Source organism: Physeter macrocephalus, chromosome 20, assembly GCF_002837175.3.
Source record: "Physeter macrocephalus isolate SW-GA chromosome 20, ASM283717v5, whole genome shotgun sequence".
NCBI lineage: Eukaryota > Metazoa > Chordata > Mammalia > Artiodactyla > Physeteridae > Physeter > Physeter macrocephalus.
This window is the reverse complement of record NC_041233.1, coordinates 104,459,462-104,481,869: the sequence shown is the minus strand read 5'-3', so window position 1 is coordinate 104,481,869 and position 22,408 is coordinate 104,459,462.

The window sequence follows — 22,408 nt, the reverse complement described above, 5'->3', positions numbered from 1 at the left end:
CTTAAAAACTCATGTTCATTACCCCATGCCAGATTCTCCCTTCAGTACGATAGTGAAGCAACAATTTACTACCTGAAATGACACGTTTTTTAATATACTGTAGCACTTTTTATAAAGTAAAATAGCACATTAACACATTTGTACACTTCATTATATCTTAAAATAAATTTAGCATTTTCAACATATTTTTATTAGTGCTTATTTCATCGTGAGATCACCTGTTTATATATTTGTTCCATTTATCTCTTTGTGGTTGGAGATTGTATACCATTCATTTTTATATCTCTTTCCCTGAATGATGTCTGGAAAATAGGGACATAATAGGGAGATGTATAAATCAGTTGAATGAATGAATGAATGAGCAGGAGTTCTGAAAAACTGCATGGTTAATTACACAGTACATTTATTTTTGAAAAAGAACTCTGAATATTTTGTAAATGAAATATAATAATTTCCTAATTAATTTTTCATATTGGTTTTTCTTATAGTGAGCTCCTGTACTTCATCTCCCTTTATCATGCAATGGTATTTTGTTATGCATGTTTTACTAGAAAATAAACTAGGTCAGAGTGATGAATCAAAAAAGCAAATATATTCCTCACTACAATAAAAGGGATATATCATAATTCCTAGTTCTGTTTTCTGCTGAAACCTTCAGGCTAACTCCAGTTAATTTGTAAACTGAGCATAATGAAACATTCGTGATGGTTCTACATTTATTCTGTTTGTGAAGCAAATATGTCAACTCTTGTACACTTCATATGAACATTACAGCATAATTAAGGACGGGACCTACAACATTAAATAACCCAGAACTCTAGGGTAACAAGAAATGTCATGCGTTCCTGTTGGAAAGTAGTCAGACACTAGAAGCGACACTTTGCAATTGTTTTATAACAAAAAGTGGCCTAGATCTCTGTTCTGTAATTTGTCTACCCACCAACAGCAGGTCCAAAGAGTTTTATTGTAACTCACCCCAGTAAACCAGTCTCATTGTTAAACTACTCCGACTACTCATCCCCTGGTACTTCCTTCCCTGGGGGTGAGCCCCTTGCTGGATCTTCCGTTGCCTCTGAGGGCCTGTAAACACTCTGTTGCTTAGCAGACCATGATTACACACACCAGTGTTTTTGTATCTCTTGAGTTTAATAAGGGACCAGAACCTTTCTTAATTTAAGCTTTTTCTAATACAGGCACACCTCATTTTATTGCTCTTCCCTTTATTGTGCTTTTTAGATATTGTGTTTTTTTGTGTATTGAAAATTTGTGACAACCTTTCATCAAACAAGTCTGTTGGTGCCATTTATCCAACAGCATTATTTTTAATTAAGATGTGTACATTGTTTGCACTTTTAAATTTAGGAAGTCACCTTAATCACCAATTATTCAAATCTTATTATTCAAAATCCCATTGTAAAGTTTTAAGTATCGATTTTGTAATTTTTTCATGTTCCTTATTAAGATTATATTTAAGTACAGGTTAAGTAAGTTCATTCAGTCTCTGGTTTTAAATAACATTTATATATTGAAAATGTTCAAATTTATATCTCAAGACTCAGCCTATCCATTGAATTGCTGATTCATATTCATTAGTTTATCTAACATTATTGGATATCAAATGTTCATCTAAATTTAAACCAAGAGCAAATTCTGATTTTTTCTTTTCTGCAGAATAATGTCATCTCCTTAGAAGGCCTTCCTTGACCAACACAGATAAATATCCCTCCAATGCTATAGGACCTTCTGCTATTATCTTGTACCCTATTATTCTGCTTTGAATATCTTCTGAATAATATTTATTACCTAAAGTTAGATTGTATTTTTACACACATATTAACTATTTCCCCCAAACACATTCTAGAATATATACTACTTGAGAGTAAGAAATTTGCCCTTTGTATATATACCTCTAATAACAGTATTTCAAACATAGTTACTACTATAAATATTTATTAAAGAAAAATAAATATATTTTATAGTTATTTGTGATTATTTGTACACTGTCTCTTTTCATTATATTTCTTTTACAAATATCCACGTGTCAAAAATAATTATTGTTTCTAATATTTATTTTTAAAATGCTTCTCTTTTTTCACTTTCATATGAGTTTTACAGTTTTCTCATTGTTGGTCTCTTAGTTTTTCCAACTATGTCATGATAACATTGGCCAGTACTTACAATTTTAAATTCTAACTTTTAAAAAAATCTTTCTGGAACATCTAGAATTATCTCAAATTGTAATGATAATAGCAGAGATCCTGATCTTGTTCCATACTTCAGAGAAAATGCCTTTTTAGTTCACTAGTTATTTTCATGTTTAATTTTGTCTTGAGATTCTCTTTATCATTTAAAAAATGCTTTTGATAACTTCTTTATGAAAAATTTTAATCACAGTGAATATCGTTTATTTTTCTCTTCAACAAAAGTTTGTTTGGTATCTGTCTACATAATCATAGTTTCTCTCATTTGACCTACCCTTGAGATGATTTGTGTTAATAGACATCTTAATTTGGAACCATTCTAAAAGATCTGAGGTGAATCCCACTTCATCATATAAATCATGTGTGCTTTCTTGTTAATGCTTCATTATAAGAATTTGTAATCCAATAAAGTAGGAATCTTTTCTTCTTTTTCTAGTTTGGAATTGTTTATAAAATAGAAATTTTATTTTTTCAATAGTACAAAATTCATTATCTCTAAAAGAATGCTCAGCCCAGAAAATTTCTCAGATAATACAATGATGCATCTTTCAGTATATTCCCTTGTCACTGATCTATTCAGGTGTTCTAAATCTTCTTGAATTATTTTTAACAATTTATTTCACCCATAAACTCATCCATTTTATCATTTGCAAATAGTTTTGTTGTACACAGTATTCTTTCAAAATTTAAAGTACTGCTTTAGGTTTATTTTTTTTTAATTTAATGTTAGATGGTTGTGCTTTTCTATATTTTCTGGATTAGATATTTTTATTAATTTTATTATTTTTTCCACAAGCAACCAATTCTTTAATTTATCAACTCTTCTATTTTGCTTTTTTCTAATGTATCTTTCTATTTATTTTATTTTGGTAGGTATGTATATATGTATGTATGCATGCATGTATTTTTTGATGTTATATAGTAAAGTTGTAAAGAGCATTGGAATAAGGCTGAGTTTGAAATGCACCATTACTTGTTAGCTATGTGACCTTGTGTGATTGTTCAATCTTTCTAATATCACAGTTCTTTCACATACATAATAGAAATAATAATGTTTTTCTTATAAGCCTATTATGAGCAGTGCATAAGACATGCAGGGCAAATGCAATATAGTTGACATATAATAAATGGTCAAAAAACTGCAATCATATTTACATTCCTCCTGTTTTTTAAAAAGTTATTTTTCTGACTTTTAAGTTTGAACACATTTCAATTTATATTTTACATGTCTCTTCCTTAGTTTAGATCACTCTATTGTCACTTTTTCTTTAAGGTCATCATCTCTGAGCCTATCTCCTTACTCTCAGGTAGAATTAAGCACTCATTTCCCTGATTCCCCAAGGAACAGGGTATAGTAGTATACCTTACTCATACTTGTATGGCAAAAGTATGTGCAAGATTTTATTCTCCTTTTAATAATAAAGGTTTTTTTAACCCTTTAATAAATAGAAATAAAATATTTTGGAGTAATGGTTTTATTTTATTCAATTTTACAACCCTAGAATGAAACCTAATTACTCATATATAGAAGTACCCTAAATATAACACAGGCTAAATAATGGACCAATGATTTTCCCTGACTTAGGGTAACAATAATAGATATAGATATATCAAAGTGATACAGATATGGGTAAAGTGTAATTATTTTATAACACATTTACTATTTAATGAAACAAAATTAAGGTTACTGTAAGTTGAATTTTGGTGTAAATTCCTAGTGTGTAAATAAATAGGCATCTTGATGTTCTTTTAAGAGCCTTCATTTCAAAATGTATTAAAAAATACCATAATATCTATGTCATGTTTTTTACCCATGTCAGAGCAAATGGACATAAATTAGAGAAATGCTTTATGATAGTCCCTCAAGGTCTCTTAGGATGAGGTTCTAAATATTCCCAGGCCAGACTGATTCTTTGTGTTCTGCCCAAAATGTATGCTGTATTAAATCTTGTCATTTTTTTCCCCCAAATAATAAATTGAACTCTTAATATTTGCTGATATATGTCTGGACAGCTATCTGTTTATAAGTTTTTTTATTAATAGGAGCACGGTCCTGAATGTTCAATATCTATATTTTGACTTAGTTAAGTGTATAATACAGAAATTAAATAATAGATCTTAGATAACATTTTCAACCATTTATTTATATGATTTTTGACCTAAGTGCCACTGAAATGCAAGTCAAAAACAGCTATAACATATTAAACAAATGCAGTGGTTACAGATTAAACTATTTTTGGATCATTGATGCTAGCTCACAAGTTATGATGAAGTATAGATTCCTTACTATCATAGCAGATAGAAACTGGAATATGTATTGTCTAGCTACTAAAAATACTTTTAGTTTATGTATTTTTAAGACTATAACAATTATAAAGTTGTAAACTCCTATTAGTTTAAGTCGATTTTTCTGTAGAAATACAGAACTGTTCATGTCACATGCCAGAACATTAAACTAATAAAATTCTCACGTTAGCCTATTGAGTTTCTGGAAAGCTTTTATAGAACACGATAACCTACAATTATAAAATGCTACTTATTAGAACAAAAATATGATGACTGATAAGTTTTTAATATATTACACAAAACATTCAATATCACTGAGCAATAAAATAATAAATTAGGAGATGTTTGGAGTTTTAATTTTGTTCATCTTATCTTAATCAGATTTCTCTATTTTCTAATAAAAAGTAAAACTGGTTCACAGATATCTTCCTAGAAGAGTAGATGGACTCTCTAATAAGGTTCAGAATCCACATATCTACCACATATACTATTTTATGTGTTGGGATAATAGATAGTATGCTATTTCTCTTGATCTTTATCCATCTGTCAGAACAATACGAATCTCAAGGACTCAGAATATATCTTGGATGTTTTAATTCTTCAAGGAAGGCTACTCACCAGGATTCTTTTTTGGGAAACCTTCCTCCTAAGCACTTTCTGCAATCTCATGCTCCACTCTCTTTGAATTTTGTGTTCCACTGAATATAATAGAACATATTGTTGATTTTTAAAATATATAAAAACTTAAAGTAGAAAACAAAAGGAACCATATTCTCATCCCGAAGATAATCTTCTGTATCAGACAAGGTTCTTAGTTACCACGGCTGCAAACATCACAGGGCACTAATGACAGAAATTCTTTCTGCAACGACGCCTAGCACAGCATCAAGGCCATTTCTGCATCAGGGACTTAATCTGACAACCAACCACTGTTCTCTGACCTCCGACTTCCCTAACCTCCCAGAGCCACGTAGCTCTGAGGCTACTCATAAAAGCAAGGTGGAAGTTCTATTCAGAGCATGGTCCATCATTCTGCTCCTCCTCATCAGGACACAGAAAGCTATCTCATTGTTTCTAATGACTGAATCCATCAAATGAGAGTATCACAATTTAATTGGACCCCCTTACTATCCCCAACTTTTTCTTTTCACTATTCAAAACTCTTGAAATAAACATTGCTGAACATACATTTTATTTTATTTTATTTTTTATTTTTATTTATTTTTGTGTGTGTGTGTGTGTGGTATGCGGGCCTCCCTCTGCTGTGGCCTCTCCCGTTGCGGAGCACAGGCTCCGGACGCGCAGGCCCAGCGGCCATGGCTCACGGGCCCAGCCGCTCCGCGGCATGTGGGATCCTTCCGGACCGGGGCGCGAACCCGGTTCCCCTGCATCGGCAGGCGGACGCGCAACCACTGCGCCACCAGGGAAGCCCACATTTTAAATTTAGATATGTTTAGTGTAAAACCCTAGCAGTGTTAATTGGTAGGTCAATGGGAATGTAAATATTAAATTTTGAAAGATGTTGCTAAATGCTCTCCAAAAACTTACACCAACATACAAACAAAATTTATGATCATGGATGTTTCTTTCATAACTGTAAATATTGGTGCTAATATGATATAAAAAATAATATTTACCTTATTTAAGAACTGCTTATTTCTGATTTTTAAATTTGATTTTGTATAATTTTGATATATATTTTTTAAAAAATAAATTTACCTTATGTTTGTCATATATTTTCAGTTAAAGGAATTATCTACAATTAACCTATGTAAAAAATGAGAAACAGTTCCAGTTTTATTTATTTATTTTTTTTCCTCCCAAATAATTATCACAGTCTCATTCACTGATCACTGAATAATGTATGATCCAGGTTTAAAGTGTGTTTTTCTGGATGCCATTTTTTAAACTATCTGTATATTTGTTTTCTAGTATCAACCCAACAGGGAGGAGACATGGGGATATATGTATATGTATAGCTGATTTACTTTGTTATAAAGCAGAAACTAACATGCCATTGTAAAGCAATTATACTCCAATAAAGATGTTAAAAAAAAAGAGGAAGTTGCTGAAAAAGTAAATCTCAAAAGTTATAATCACAAGAAAATAAGTTTTGTAACTATGAACAATGACAAATAGTTGTTAGACTTACTGTGTGATCATTTTGCAATATATACAAGTTTGAATCATTTTCTTTTACACCTAAAACTGTTATAGGTCAATTACACCTCATAAAAAAAAAACTAGCAAATAGGTGTCCTGATCTGCCAAAACAACTGTTTAAGTTTCCCTGAATTAACACACACACGTTTCCTAATTATTTTTTCTAGTTTATAAATTTTTCTACATTATTTCTCAAATATTTTACTTTTCTGACTCCTTATTTCTTTTCTCCTTCCAGAAATTCATTTATCATAGATTGCTAATACTATTCCACAGATCACTTAGGTTCTTATCTTATTCAGTTCCTTTTTTTCTTTGTGTCTCATTTTGCATAGCCTCTATTACTATATGTTTGAGTTCACTATTTTGTGCTCCTTCTGAAATATCTAATTTGGTATTAATTTAATAAAGTAAAATTTTTATTTCCTATGCTTTACTTTTTATCCCTGGTGGTCTCATATGATTTTTTTCACATCGTCTGTATATATTATATTCATGTTTTTCTTTAAATCCTTAAAAATGGTTCTTTTAACATTCTTGTCTGATAATTCTTCATTTTGTCATCTCAAGATTTGTTTTTATTGACTGCTTTTGAAAAAAATTAGTAGTAATTTCCTGTTTCTTCAGATAACCAAAAATCATTGCCTGGATTCTGGACACTGTGAAATTTCACTGTCGAATGATGAATAGTATTGTGTTTCTTTAAAAGGTTTTGAATGAGTTATGAAGACACAAACTATTTAAGATGCTTACTAGGTGTGTGTGTGTGTGTGTGTGTGTGTGTGTGTGTGTGTGTGTGTGTGTGTGTGTGTTTTAATTTGAGGGTGAGTTTGGAGTAGTCTTTACTCTAAGGCTAGTTTAGCTCCACAGCTAAAACATGATCCATCTACTATTTCCATTTAATGACTGAGGTATTCATCAAGGTATCACTATTCTAGCAGGTAAAAAAAAAAAAAAAAGATTGATTTCCAGCCATATGTGAGTTTTTGCAATGGTTCAATTTTGATTTCCTGGGAGTTATACTTCCTCTTGCAGTATCTCCTTTTCAAACTTCCAAAAGTTTTACCCTATGCTTGTACAGATTGGTATTCCAGTATTCAACCAAAGACTTAAGAAAACCTTAATGGGAAGAACTGGAGCTCTTTCTCTCTTTTGCTTCCTTTTTTTTTTTTCTAGTAGTAGCCCCATACTTTTTAGCCATATTCAACTCCCAAGCACTGATCACTGCTTCCTTCATGGGCAAGTTCTACTGCCTAGATTTAAATCCTGATTTTGCCACTTAACAGATGTATAACCTGGGATAAACTATTTAACTTCTTGCCTCTGTTTCTTCATCTGTAAAGCAGGGACAAATAATAGTACTTACTTTATAGGATTGGTGTAATGATTAAATGAGTTAATCCTTGCAAATTTCTTAGAAGATATCTGGCGTATTGCAATTTCTGTGGAAGATGATAACTGAAGCTTCAATGGCGAGCAAATGCAGACACTGCCCCTGCCAACATGGAGCATAGAGGCTAGTGTGAAAAATGCTACAAAGAAAAAATTCAACTGTGAAAAATGTAACAGTGGAGAAGTATAGCATGATACTAGCAATCATTGTAGGAAAGGCTTCCTTGAAGAATTGGTATTTGAGGTGAAATTTGATATAACAAATTACTCTGATTCTCCATTCTTTAAAACAGTACATTACAAACCACTTTGTCTGTTTTTTAGTTCTGTACTGGAACTTCGGTGGGTTATTCCCTGTAGTTTGAGAATTAGACGCAGTTAACTAAAATATAAAATAGTTCTCTTGAAATGCTGTGTATTTCTTCAACACATTTTGGTTGAATATTTACATTCAAAAGGCAGTCAATGCTTCTCTTTTTTCTCTAAAAAAAATCAACCTGGCAGCTAAATTTTGTACTTTCAATCTTATTGACATTTGCTCTACTATAGGTAGTTTTAAAACCCTCTAGACCCTCTAGTAAGGACAATTTAATATTTTTCTTCCAAAATAAAGGATACTTTTACACTCTGGTGGTTTACAAAATGATCATTCTGTGAATCTTTATAAAAGCCTAAATGCCCTTCCTTGGACTTTGCAAAATGTTGATAATTGTTGGTGCTTGTTCCTGCCAACAAGATAAACATTGAATTGGTGACGATTCAGGGCAAATTCATTCATTGCCTCCATTTCCTAGACGTTTGACCAAGTAGATAAAGGATTGGCTTAGGAAAGGTGGGAAGGCGGTATTACTATTCATTTTGGAGCTCAAAAAGGATAAAAGATAAAAATCCCGTGGATTTTTAGAAGACTGAGTAAAAAATATATAACTTATGAATTTCTTTAAAAAGGTTTATGTAACTTTTACAATAACTTTTATCTTGCTATATTAGGTTCTAAGTAAATGTCTTTTGAGTTCTCCAATAAGTGGTACCCAAATAAGTTTTTTTTTAATGTATACAGAACCATGGAGAGAATAAAAACTTTACTCTGCCTTCCTCGAGGAGACATATTTTCTCTGCAGGCTAACATGCTTTTCTCTCCACCAAAATTTTCACAGCCCATCAGATGTCTAAACCATCCTCATTAGTGATCAAAGGGCTTCACTTGTTTTATATTAAAATAGATATGATTTTATTATTATTATTTCTTTTGCGGTGCGCGGGCCCCTCACTATCGTGGCCTCTCCCATTGCGGAGCACAGGCTCCGGACGCACAGGCTCAGCGGCCATGGCTCACGGGCCCAGCCGCTCCGCGGCATGTGGGATCCTCCCGGACCGGGGCACGAACCCGTGTCCCCTGCATCGGCAGGCGGACGCTCAACCACTGCGCCACCAGGGAAGCCCTATTATTTTTATAAATGAATTAATAAGATTGCATCTATTTTATTTCTGTATAATTTTATATAATTGCTATACAGGAAAAAGAGTGACATGACGTTTCCTCCTTCCTCATATGTAACCAGTAACTTGAGGCTGTTTGATCTTCCCCATGAATATTATTTTTTAAAATTTGTATGTTTGTATCCATAAATAAAGTAGAAAGGTTTTCCCCTGGTCAACTTTTATAAATATCATACTATATGTGGCAATATTCAACTTGATATTTTTGATCCACAATTTACCCATTCTCTTTTTTTTTTTTTTTTTTTTTGTGGTACGCGGGCCTCTCACTGCCGCGGCCCCTCCCGTTGCGGAGCACAGACTCCGGACGCGCAGGCCCAGCGGCCATGGCTCGCGGGCCCAGCCGCTCCGCAGCATGTGGGATCTTCCCGGACCGGGGCACGAACCCGTGTCCCCTGCATCGGCAGGCGGACCCTCAACCACTGCGCCACCAGGGAAGCCCCTACCCATTCTCTTGTTACATTATGTTAAGATACTTTTAATTTTCACCAATATGAAGAATGTTAAAATAAATGTTATCCTGGGAATATTTAGAGTTCCTCTAAAAAATAAATCTGGAAATATAATTGTTGAATAACTACACGGTTATATATTATGAACATTTCACTTTACTAGGAATGACCATATAGCTCACCAAAAGTTTTGAGCTCATTTATACTCTCACCAACAGTTTGGGATTTTCTATTTCTCCATATTCTTGCCATCATTTGTTGGCAAATGATGTTGGGTATGAAGTAAAATGTCATTTCAGGTTTTTGCTTTTATAGGTTTTCTATCTGGATATTATTAGTTGCTATTTGTAAAAGCTGCAAATATCTTCGAATGAGGATGCCCTTGCTTAGTATGGTAGCCTCTTTTCTTTTAATAGTAAAAACATTAACTTTTAAATTTTACTTATGATTTTCAGTTTCTGTATCTTTATAAAAGTATACGTTTCTACCAAGATCACAAAGATACTATCCCATATTTTCTTCTAGAATTTCTGTAAAGTCACATATCACATTTGGGTCTTCAATCCTTACCTGGACTTTGTTTGAGAATCTGGTTTTACTTCATTTTTCTCTGCATAACTAAATATGCTCAAGTAATTACTTCCTCAATTTTCAATGCCATCTCTATTGTGTTGTTTCCATAAACACTCTTTCTGCTCCATTGGTCATCTGCTTATCTTTGTGCTAATATGTCCCTGAAATAATTATAACCACATTTAAATTCTTAGCATCAAAGGAGTAAAATAAAACTATTAATTCAAAATTTCCTTAATTATGTTTTATTTTATAGCCTCAATATATTTCATTTTAAAATCAACTTGGTGTGTGTGTGTGTAGAATTTCATATCATATTGGTAGGACTGATATATTCACAATCTTAGTCCTTAGGTTCTTTAATGTGGTGTATCTGTACCCTTATTCAGGTTTTACTTATTGCCCTCAAATATGCTTTGGAATATTTCCATAAAGATCTAGCCCATTTGTGTTAGATTTATTCTTAGGTATATTAAAATATTTGGTTTTATGATGAATAGGGTGTTTTTTCAATATACTTTCTAATTAGATTCAAGTGGTATATAGAACTATTACTAACTCTCACATATTGACCTTGTATCTATTAGTACAGTTAGTATGATTTCTAATTTTGTCTATTTGATTTGATTATTCTGTATTTTATTACTTTGAATAGAATTATTTGATTATTTGACTTTTCTACATAGAAAATTTTGTTTATGTGTATAGAAAATCAAGTCATACACAAAAAAGTATTGTCTCTCCCTTTCCAATAATTATGCTTTTTTCCCCCTTATTATATTACATTGGCTAGTACCTCCTGTACTTTTGAATGTTGAATAAAAAAGATAGTCCTCTTATGTATTAAGTAAGAAAGCTTCTCAATAAATTGTCTTTGTCTCCTGGTTAGCTTAGTATATTTTCATCTTTTGAAATGATCAGATGTTTATTTTTCCCACATTTAAATTTTTTAATGTGGAATATTTATTTGATGTATTTCTTTCTGATGTTAAATCATTCTTATGTTCCTGAGATATAATCTACTTGATAAGAGTAAACTTTTAATACATTCCTAATTATATTTCCAAGTAGTTTACCTGTGATTTTATTATTTTAGCTCTAAAATAAGACTTTTTAAAATTGTTTTTTGAAACTGTTTTTCTTTCCCCCCAGTTTTAATAGAGGTTGTTTTAGCCTCATAGCTTCTGTATCGTTACTGCTTTTTATCCTTAACTACTTTTCAGATACACGAGTTTTTTTTGTTTTTTGTTTTTAATTGAGGTAAAATTCATTTATAAAGTTTTTGATTGGATAGGGTTTTAGTCTTTAATCTTAGGAATTTTCTTCCTTTTTTAGGCTTTCTATTCATCTTAATCAATTAGAGAAATTGATGTTTTCTAGAAAATTAAGAGAAGTTTTCAAGTTTATTAGCACTGATATTCATAATTTCTTATAGTTTAGAAATACTGTTTATGGCATGATAGCCTACATAAATTACTGTTTTTTCTCATTTTTTCTTGTTCAGTCCTTCTACAAGTTTGTTTATTTTATAAGCAATTCTAAAGATATAAAATTTACTTCTTTTGGTACTTCCCTGGTGGTCCAGTGGTAAAGAATCCACATTCCAATGCTGGGGACACAGAGTCCATCCCTGGCTGGGGAACTAAGATCCCTCATGCTGTGGGGCAACTAAGGCCGTGAACCGCAACTACTAAGCCTGCGCTCCTCCACTAGAGAGTCCACATGCTGCAAATGACAGAGCTCACGGGCTCTGGAGCCTGTGCGCCACAACCAGAGAGAGAAAAGCCACATGCCACAATGAAAGATTCCCACATGACGTAATGAAGATCCCACGAGCCGCAACTAAGACCCAATGCAACCAAAAATAAAAATAAATAAAATTTTTTTTAAAGATATAAAATTTACTTCTTTTTCCTCTTAAAACTGTCTTATTTCTATGATATCCTTCTTTCAATTTTCTTGGATTTACTCTGCTCTGCTTTTTCTAGTATCTTGAATTGAGTATTTGACCCCTTAATTTAAAAATATAAATTTACCTCCAAGTGCAGCTCTGACTGCACCCACACACTTTATTATGTAGGATTTACATTGCACTTCAGTAACTATGTCTTGTAATTTCAGTTCTGCATTTTCTTTATGTCCTACATTTGAGTGCATTTTTTAGCTTCTAAAAATGTATCTGTGTAATCTTTTATTGATTCTTAACATAATTTCTGATTTTTAATATAGTAATTGCATTTAGATCAGAGGATGGGATCTATGTTATAGCAATTCTATTAAATGTGTTGACACTTCTGTTCTGACCAAATCTCTGATTAAATTTTTGTAAATGTTCCATGTTTTCAGGGAAAAGAAAATGATCTTCTTTTGGCATAAGAGTTGATAGCTACCAAGTAGATCATGCTTGTAAATTTTAATTTCAAGTTATCTGTGTCTTTATTAAGTTTCTTTACTTGATGTATTTCTTCATGATATACATATGTCAATATTACAAGGAGAGTTCAACAAGTTCACCATTATAATGGCAACTTTTGTTAGATTTTGCTTTAGGTAATTTAAGATTTTATTAAGTATATATTCATCCTTAATCAACATCATACAGTGATGATATATACTATGCATACCTGGGAAATTTAATAATGGAGGAGATAATGTCTATTTTTTTATATTTTATGCCCTACTTTATAATTGAAAGAAGTAATATTTATTTTTAAATATTAATGGGATAATTTTTTTGCATGGCTTATAAATTACGTCTAATAGAATTTCTAAAAGAGGATTTATAGGAATGTTTTTGATAATGGTGGCATTACTGTTATAAATAATTGTTCACCATCATCATTGTGAAGGAAAACATTCAGTCTCATTATTTTATCATTATATAGCATGAGTAGACTCAGATATAATACAATGCCCATTTGAGAGACTATCTATCTATCTATTTATCTATCATCTATCTAGACCTATTTTAAAGCTGAGGAACTATCATTTAAAAGTGAACCAGTGGGCTTCCCTGGTGGCGCAGTGGTTGAGAGTCCGCCTGCCGATGCAGGGGACACGCGTTCGTGCCCTGGTCTGGGAGGATCCCACATGCCGCGGAGCGGCTGGGCCCGTGGGCCACGGCCGCTGAGCCTGCGCGTCCGGAGCCTGTGCTCCGCAACGGGAGAGGCCGCGGCAGTGAGAGGCCCGCGTACTACAAAAAAAAAAAAAAAAAAAGTGAACCAGTAATTTTTGGTCTCCAGATGTGGATTGGCAATAAACATTTTTCAGTGTCCCTGAGTTTTCAGGAAAGAAACTGACTGCTTCTTATTGATCATTTAAATATATGCTGAACACCCACCTAGTTTTTCAGAGGAAGAGCGTAAAAAGTGTATGTGGAGAGAGTGAAATAAACGTGTAGAGAAGAGAGAAAGAGTAAAAGGGAGAGAGAGAGAATGAGAGAGAGCTGCTAGTGAGAGGTGTTATCTGTGAGTGAAGGCAATTATTTACAGGCATTATCAAATGTTCACAGGACTGTGCAGACACAATTACTTTAAAAACATGTTAGAAGGGTCCCAGAAAGCCTCTGCCGTTGGAAAGAGTCATGAAGACTCTAAGAGACAAATACTGAAGGTGACAGATTCAGACATCTGCCACCTGGGGGAGGGGGATTTGCAGGAGATTTTAATATGAGTTTCCTGGAAAAACTACTTCCTAAAAGGTTTAATTTAGATGACTCATGAGAATTTTGTAATGAGCACTGTATCTGGAAAGGCATATCACCTAAAGTTTCTGACACTGACAAAACTTTGGACTGGATAAGTGCCTTTGGGATTTTTCAACATAGGTGAGGAGGCAGAGAGAGTCTCAAAGACTCTACTTCCTACTAATATGGCAATTTGAGATTTGCGAGTCATTGTAATCTAATTTTATGTGAATAGGGTTGGAGAGTGGATGTATTAGGGCCAGGCAGAGCTCTTTACTTCCATCTGCTGTAGTATTGGCTGATAATTTACAGCTGTCCTCTTCTCTAGAAAGTTGCCATTATCTCAAAGATTTATCTCACCTGCTAACTGTCTCACCCACACATCCACCCACTCCCACCTCCTAGGGTCAACCTCGTCCAATAACTGATTACCATTAAGTATAATGGGCCAGACCTCTTGCTTCAATTTGTGCCACAGTTTCCTAGGGGTTTCAAGTTGGAATTAGTTATGAGTTGAGACCACATCCTTGCTTTTATGTTGATCAATTCTTCCAACTCACTTTATTTGACCTTGGGAAATTACTTGACTACTCAAAACTATGTTTCCTTTTAAAATAAATTATTAGTATACAATTTGCAAGATAATATAGAGAATAGAGGAAAAGTATGAAAAGCGCAAATGTGTAGACAGCAATTGTTACATGACAAGCACTCAATGTATTTCCTTTTTTCCTTCCTTCTCTCCTTCCTCCCCTACTCCCTCTTTGCTTCCTTCCTTTCTTCCTTCTTTCTTTTAAATTATCCCTTAGACCAACTGAGGATATTTGGCCATGGGGTTTATGTAACTAACTTGCCTTGAGGTAACTGCATGTGCACTATATACTCAAGTATCTATCATTTTGATGGAAATTCCCTACTTTAGAAACACCTATCCTTGGATTATAAAGAAACAACATGGAGGCTAAATAATAAAGCCTTAGGGGAACCAAGACGTGTAAAGCCCAGAATTTTAAATAAGTAAGGCTTATTGAACATTAGAAACAAATATATTGGATTTTCCATGGAGAATACTTTATCAAAAACTTGGTTGCACTGAAGATAAATATTAACAACACAAATAAGATGCAAATACATATTCTTAGTATGCAAAACATCGATTTTACGTGGCTTACAGCTTTGATGTTGTAATGCTAGTGTTCACTGACATTTAATTTTTGGTACAATATTGTCCCAACTGGTGCCTGCCTTTTACACTATACAACTCAAGCTACTTTCAAAATGACTTTGAGAAGCCTTAAGGGGAATTCATAAATTCATAGCATCTATAAAAAAAAAAAAATAGAGCCTGGCGAATACATAATAAATATAACTTATTTTTAAGTTTTCTCAGACAAAATAATTTTGCAACACTTGCTGAAACGTTCTTACTCTCCACTCCTGTGCATATTTACCCAAAAGGGATTTTTGTCCCCCTCCACAGCTTTCCCTAAGAGAACTCCTTAATAATTATTCTTTTGAACGTACTATTTATGAAAATCTAGCTTACTAATTCCAAAACAAATTCCAAAATAAATTACTTTTAAGAACCAGGGAAGTTTGTTACTTAAAGGCAACTGTTGTTTCTATTTCTTACTCAATTTATCTCCTTATATCTGTATGATTATATATTTATAAGTGAGATCAGCTTAAAGGAAGGAAAATGTACATTCTGACTCAGTAACTATTAAATTAAATTCTACGAAACAAAGTGTATTTAATTCTTGGGCAGAAACTATAATAATATAAATACAGATGACATATTTACTCAATTATGCATTGTAGAAATTTAACAAGTTTGGCATAAAGAAACTTAAAATTGATATTTTTCTGTTTTGAAGATGAGATGTACATTTCAAAGGTGTTCTTGGGTCCAAAGAAAACAGATTAAGACAATACAGACCTATATTAATGTAAGAAGTAGTTAAGTTGTTATACTGAGTTTTTGTTTTAATTTCTCTATTTTATCATTAGCAAGGGTGAATAATTTCTGGCTTGTTGAGTTAAAATTTCTCTTTAAAATTATAATTTTTATAAACTATATATTTAGAAAAATCTGTGATGCTGGATTTTGAGTCAATTTAGCTAGGCAATAGTGCTCTCTTGTTTGAGCAAACATCAGACTAGATGTTTCTGTGAAGTTATTTTTTAGATGTAATTAACTTTAAAGAAGATTTTAAGTAGAGAAGATTACGTTCTATAATGTGGGTGGGCTTCATTCAATCAGCTCTCTTCAAGAAAAGACTGAGGTTTCCTAAAGAAGAACAATTAAACCTCAAAAGTGCAACACAGAAACCCTGCCTGAGTTTCCAGCCTGCACATTTCAGACTTGAGATGCAACACCAACTCTTCCCTGAATTTCCATTCTGCATGCCTTCTCTGTAGATTTCATTCTTGCCAGCTCCGACAACTGCGTAAGTCAATTCCTTTAAATCACTCTATAGAATATATGTATTCTATACATTTTAATAAAGCTTCTATTTCTTATGGATTTCTCTCTGTAAAGCTCTTCCCCATACAAAATCATATCTATTTCCCCATATACATTTTTCTAACTGTAGTTTTATTTGTCACCTCTAATTTCATAATTCATGTGGAATTTATTGTGGTAGACAGTATGAGATTAAAAGTTACACTTTCCATAGTTTATCAATTGTTTCAGCACCATTTTAAAAAAAATCTTACTGATTTGAAACATTTGCTTTAGCTAGGGTTATCAAATTTAGCAAGTCAAAATATAGAATGCCCTATTAAATTTGAATTTTATATAAAAATGAGTATGTTTTGAACAAATATGTCCCTTCCAATATTTGGGTCATACTTATACCAAAAATTATTTGTTTTCTTGAAATTGGTATTTAGTTGAACATTCTATATTTTATCTGGCAACCCAAACTTTAGACATTATCCAATTTTTTCCATAATTTCTATGCATTCCAATGAGTCTTGAGTCACAAGGAGAAAGACTTCTGATAATGGAGGAAATACAGTAGAAGGCATTAGGGATAAGAGGACCTAAGTCTTAGACATATCATTTCAGTCTCACCTGGACTGAGTCACATGAGCCATATATTCTTCTTATTATTTTTAAAAATCTAAGATAGTTTTTCAATATTTGGAACTAAAAACACTTTAATTGACATAGAATAGTTTTCTTGTAACTGAAATTAATGTGCATTTTAGCTTCTTTGGGAGTATATAGTTGAATTATTTCATAAAACAATCACTTTAATATCCCTTTGACATAAATCAAAATTTGAATATATTTTGGATTTAAATTAAGCACAGATTTCCAGTGTGAAGTCTGGTATCAGAGAAAACAATATAGTGGAATCTTTAATATAACAGTAAACTTGTAAATTATGCTGAGATGAATATAGGGTACATATAATTTTTTAAATTAGTGTTTTCATATTTTCTGGATAAATATCTAGAAGTGGGATAGTTGGATCATATGGTACTTCTATTCTTAACTTTTTGAGGAATGTCCATACTGTTTTCCAGAGTGGCTGCACCAATTTACATCCCCACCAACAGTTTACAAGGGTTCCTGTTTATCCACATCCTCACCAATACTTGTTATTTCTTGCCTTCTCGACAACAGCCATTCTACAGGCATGAGGTGATATCTCATTGTGGTTTTGATTTGCATTTCCCTAATAATTAGTGATGTTGAACACCTTTTCATATGCCTAATGACCATTTGTATGTCTTCTTTGGAAAAATGTCTATTCAGCTTCTCTGCCCATTTCTTAACTGGGTTGTTTTTGTTGTTGCTGTTAAGTTGTACGAGTTCTTTATACATTTTGGATATTAACTCCTTATTGGATATATGATTTGCAAATATCTTCTTCCATTCAATAGTTCTTCTTTAGTTTTGTTTGTTTTGTTGGTGGTCTCCTTTGCTGTGCAGAAGATTTTCACTTTTATGTAGTACCATTTTTAAAATTTTGTTTTTGGTTCCCTTGCCTTAAAAGATGTATCTAGAAAGATATTGCTAAAACCAAAGTCAAAGAGTGTACTGCCTATGATTTCTTCTAGGAGTTTTATGATTTCACGTCTTACATTCAAGTCTTTAGTCTATTTTGTGTTGATTTTTGTGTATGGTGTGAAATAGTGGTCATTTCATTTTTTTGCTTACGGCTCTCCAGTTTTCCCACCACCATTTATTGAAGAGACAATCCTTTCTCCATTGTATGTTCTTTGCTCCACCGTCATAAATTTTACAATAGCCAAGAAATGCAATCAGACCACGTGCCCATGAATGAATGAGTGTATAAAGATGTGATTATACACATGATATATATATCATATATATGTGATATTTTACATAACATAATACTACCCAGCCAAAAAAAACATAAAATATTTCCATTTGTGACAACATGGTTGGACCTTGAAAGTATTACGCAAGTGAAATAAGTCAGATGGGGAAAGACAAATATCATATGATTCCACTCACGTGTGGAATACAAAAAACAAACAGACAAAAACCAAAATAAATGAACAAACCAAACTAAGTTAAGAAAAACACACAGATACAGAGAAAAGAATAATGGTTCCCAGTGGGGAAGCGGCATGAGGAAAGTGAGAAATGGGCAAAGTTGATCAACTGTATAGAGATAGATGGAAACTAAATTTTTGGTGGTAAGCATACAGACAGACATAGAAATATAAAGCTGTACACATGAAACTTACATAATGTTATAAACCAAGGTTACATCTATAAAAATAAATTAAAATATATATAACAGGCAATTTTTGATACTTTGATTACTACTCATCTCCTTAGAAAAGGACAGGATAATATGCACAAAGTCTGAAGTAGAGAAGCAACCATTTTTCAGCATGACTATACTATACTAACCATTTTATTGTGATGCTTCCACACGATGGGGGCAGTTAGTATTTCAAAACATAGCAATAAAGTTATTGCTGGCATAGGGCTCATCTTGAGGTACAGAGAAAGTTTAAGGAATGTAACATTAAACTGGGAGCTATAGAAGCCATTACATATGTGTCTACTGCTTCTTTGCCTACCTTCTCCAAAAGTAGAAGAGAAAGTTTGTATCTGGATTCACCAACACTACAGGATAAACTGAGCTGACTTTAACCATATGGAGAGTAGTAAGGTATAATGAAAAATGTGAGTTTCTGAAGTGTGTAAAAAGATTGTTCCTTGAGAGGAAGTTATAATTTCATTACAAGAAGCAGAATCTTCTCAACTTTATTAGCAAGAGAAATGTAATGGTAATATATAATATCACTCTGGATGGAATTCCAAGTAGTTTTGATCTTCCATGTTGTCAGAATGCAGTAGCAACCAATATATAAGACATACCTGAAAACTGTACGCTTCACAGAAACCTCCATTTTTGATCATTATAATTAGTAATAATGATAATTATAATTGATAATTCTACTCAACAAGAGTGTACTTATTTTGTCATGCTACAATTTCCTACCCAAATTGTATTTATATTCTCTTTCTCAATATATTGCAGCTGATTTGTAATTAGCAAGAAGCATAATTTTAAAATTCTATGTCAGATTTTATTTTCAAATGACTGCTGCAAAAATATCTGACTTTTGACATATTCTTTGTAGTGTGACTTTGCCACTAACCCACCAAAAGGTGAAGTCTATTTCTTTACTCCTATGAATCTGTGCAGGCTCTATGATTGCTCTGACCAACAGAATGAGGTAAAAGTGATATTGTGTGACTTCTGAAGATAGGTCATAAGAAGCCAAATTCTTCTGTCTTCTCTCTGGGCAGCTTGAAATGCTCGCTCTTGAGAAATTCCCTCTTGGAACTTAGCCTCCATATATTCCTTAGCCCAAGCATTATGGAAAGGCCACCTACAGTCACGGTCATTGACAGCCCCAAGTGAATTCTGAGCTGATAGCTAGCCCCACCTCCTAGCAAAGTGATAAGCCTTCTTGGAGATGGTCCAGCCTTGATATGAGGACAAACCCAGCCACCATCTGTCTAAGAGACCTCAAATGAAAACTACATAGAACTGCCCAAATCAACACAGAAAACTATGAGAAATAATAATAAATTGGTTTAAGTTAATACATTTTGGGATGATTTGTTACTTAGTGATACCCAGAAGAAGCCTCTGCCTTCCTAGGAAGGTGTTAGTGCTACTTTATTTATACTTGTGTTCCTGGCTTGGATTAGCAAAAACAATCATAAAACACTTGGGCAGGTGGCAATGGGCAATCTAGAGAATACTTATCAGTGGTTGGTCTGGCTTCTCTCTTCTTGTCCAGAAACTATGGAAATTAACTTTTTCCTCTGTAGACTCTCCAAAACGCATTTGGTATCCATTTTGCAGTGGGAAGGAAAAATGGGAAAATCTTCTTTTAACTGCACAAAAAGTTTATTATTCATTGAAAAGTGCCTACCTGAATAGCCTACACTACCCTATCAGAAGTTCTTTTAATGTGGCATGATTGTAAATGAGAAAAACAAAATTAAATAATTCAAATAGCTATTTTATCATGATGTGAGAAAGCTGCACTTACAGCAATATCTTTGAACAAAATGAGAAATAAAAGATATATGTTTAACTGAATTATGTACTTGTTAAAATTAAAAGCTTTTTAGTATTTTTTTGTTTGTTTTCAAATAGATTGTCAATAGTAGTTTATGGAAAATATTCAGTAATAATATAGCAACATTCAGTAAATGATCCTAATTATTTTAAATTCAAGATTATTTTGGGATACCCAAGGAATCAACTAATGGAGAGTATACAGAGAAATGGTATTCCAATAAGGTGGGTCTTGCACTTACATCTGTATTCTTTCTACTAAATATAACAGGTGATTATTTTATTTTAAAATAACAACCTAGTAATTTTAAATTAAATAAAGTTTTTTTCAGACATCCTAATATGTTATTAAAATAGTGCTTCATAGAATTTTAAGGTTGGAAAGATTTTTTTTGTCATGATGATAGTAGAAAAGCTTCTGACTAGGCTAAAGACTACAAGTAATGACATTCTGGACATAGTAGGATTAATTAAAATATATTTAATACCTGATTTTTAATTCCATCTTAACAAAACTGCTGGTGCTTGGTATTAATTTGCACTCACTTTTGGTTTTAGGAAGTACTTTTCAAACTCTCATCTATGGCAGCTCTGGCGATCCTATCTACACTTCCGTGAAGTTATCAGTCTGTTCAATTACTGCTGCCAAATGCTGGATTATTTCTTTGACCTGAGGAAAGCACCTTAAGTGACCACTAAAACTATTTCCTGAAATCTGGAAAGCACAGTGAAGCACTACCCCCATTTTCAATATAACAAACAAACAAACAAAATAAAGACAATGTGTTAAGTATTCTTACTGTTGGTGAAAAAAAAGGTCAACTCCATCAGAAGGAAATAAGAATGATATGTATTAATGTGAAAGGATTCTAAAGTTCTCTTTTTTTTCTGCTTCAAGTGTTCAAGTTATTTTATTCACTGTAGTTTCCTATTTAGGATGATTCATAGGTTTAGTGGTCATTTGACTGACATATGTAAAAGACTATTCCATTACGCAAGCTAATTTTGCTTAGTAGAGTATGTTTTAAAAAAATCTATTCTCCTATACTGCATTGTAAATGGCAAACTAAATTGACAACAAAATTATGTGCATGTCATATTTGGTCCCTTGTTGCTTGACAGGAACACAATGGCTGACAGAAGTATCAAAAGTCTTACTCAAAATCTCATTTCTTATTTTTACTTACTCAGAAAGACCAAAGTATGAGGATATGTGTTATATTAATTTAATCTTTCCCTTTTTGTAAAGATTTTGTAATAAAATATAAAATTAAGCGAAATTGAATTATATCTGTCTCCAGAAGATATTTGTCATTAATATTTGTCACAAATTTCTCTATTCCTTGCCAGAATGTCTGGATAAATTGTGAATTGAACATAATTTATCAGAATGCTATTTTTTTTTCCAGAAATGAGACAAAGAGAACTATAATGCATTCACTTTCCATTATGCCATTTTCTTTAGACATTTGCCACATTATGAGCTCCTACAGGGAAATCATTATCTTTCTTCTGAGGAAAAAAAATGAGGCAAGTCACTATTTCATTACCTATATTTCA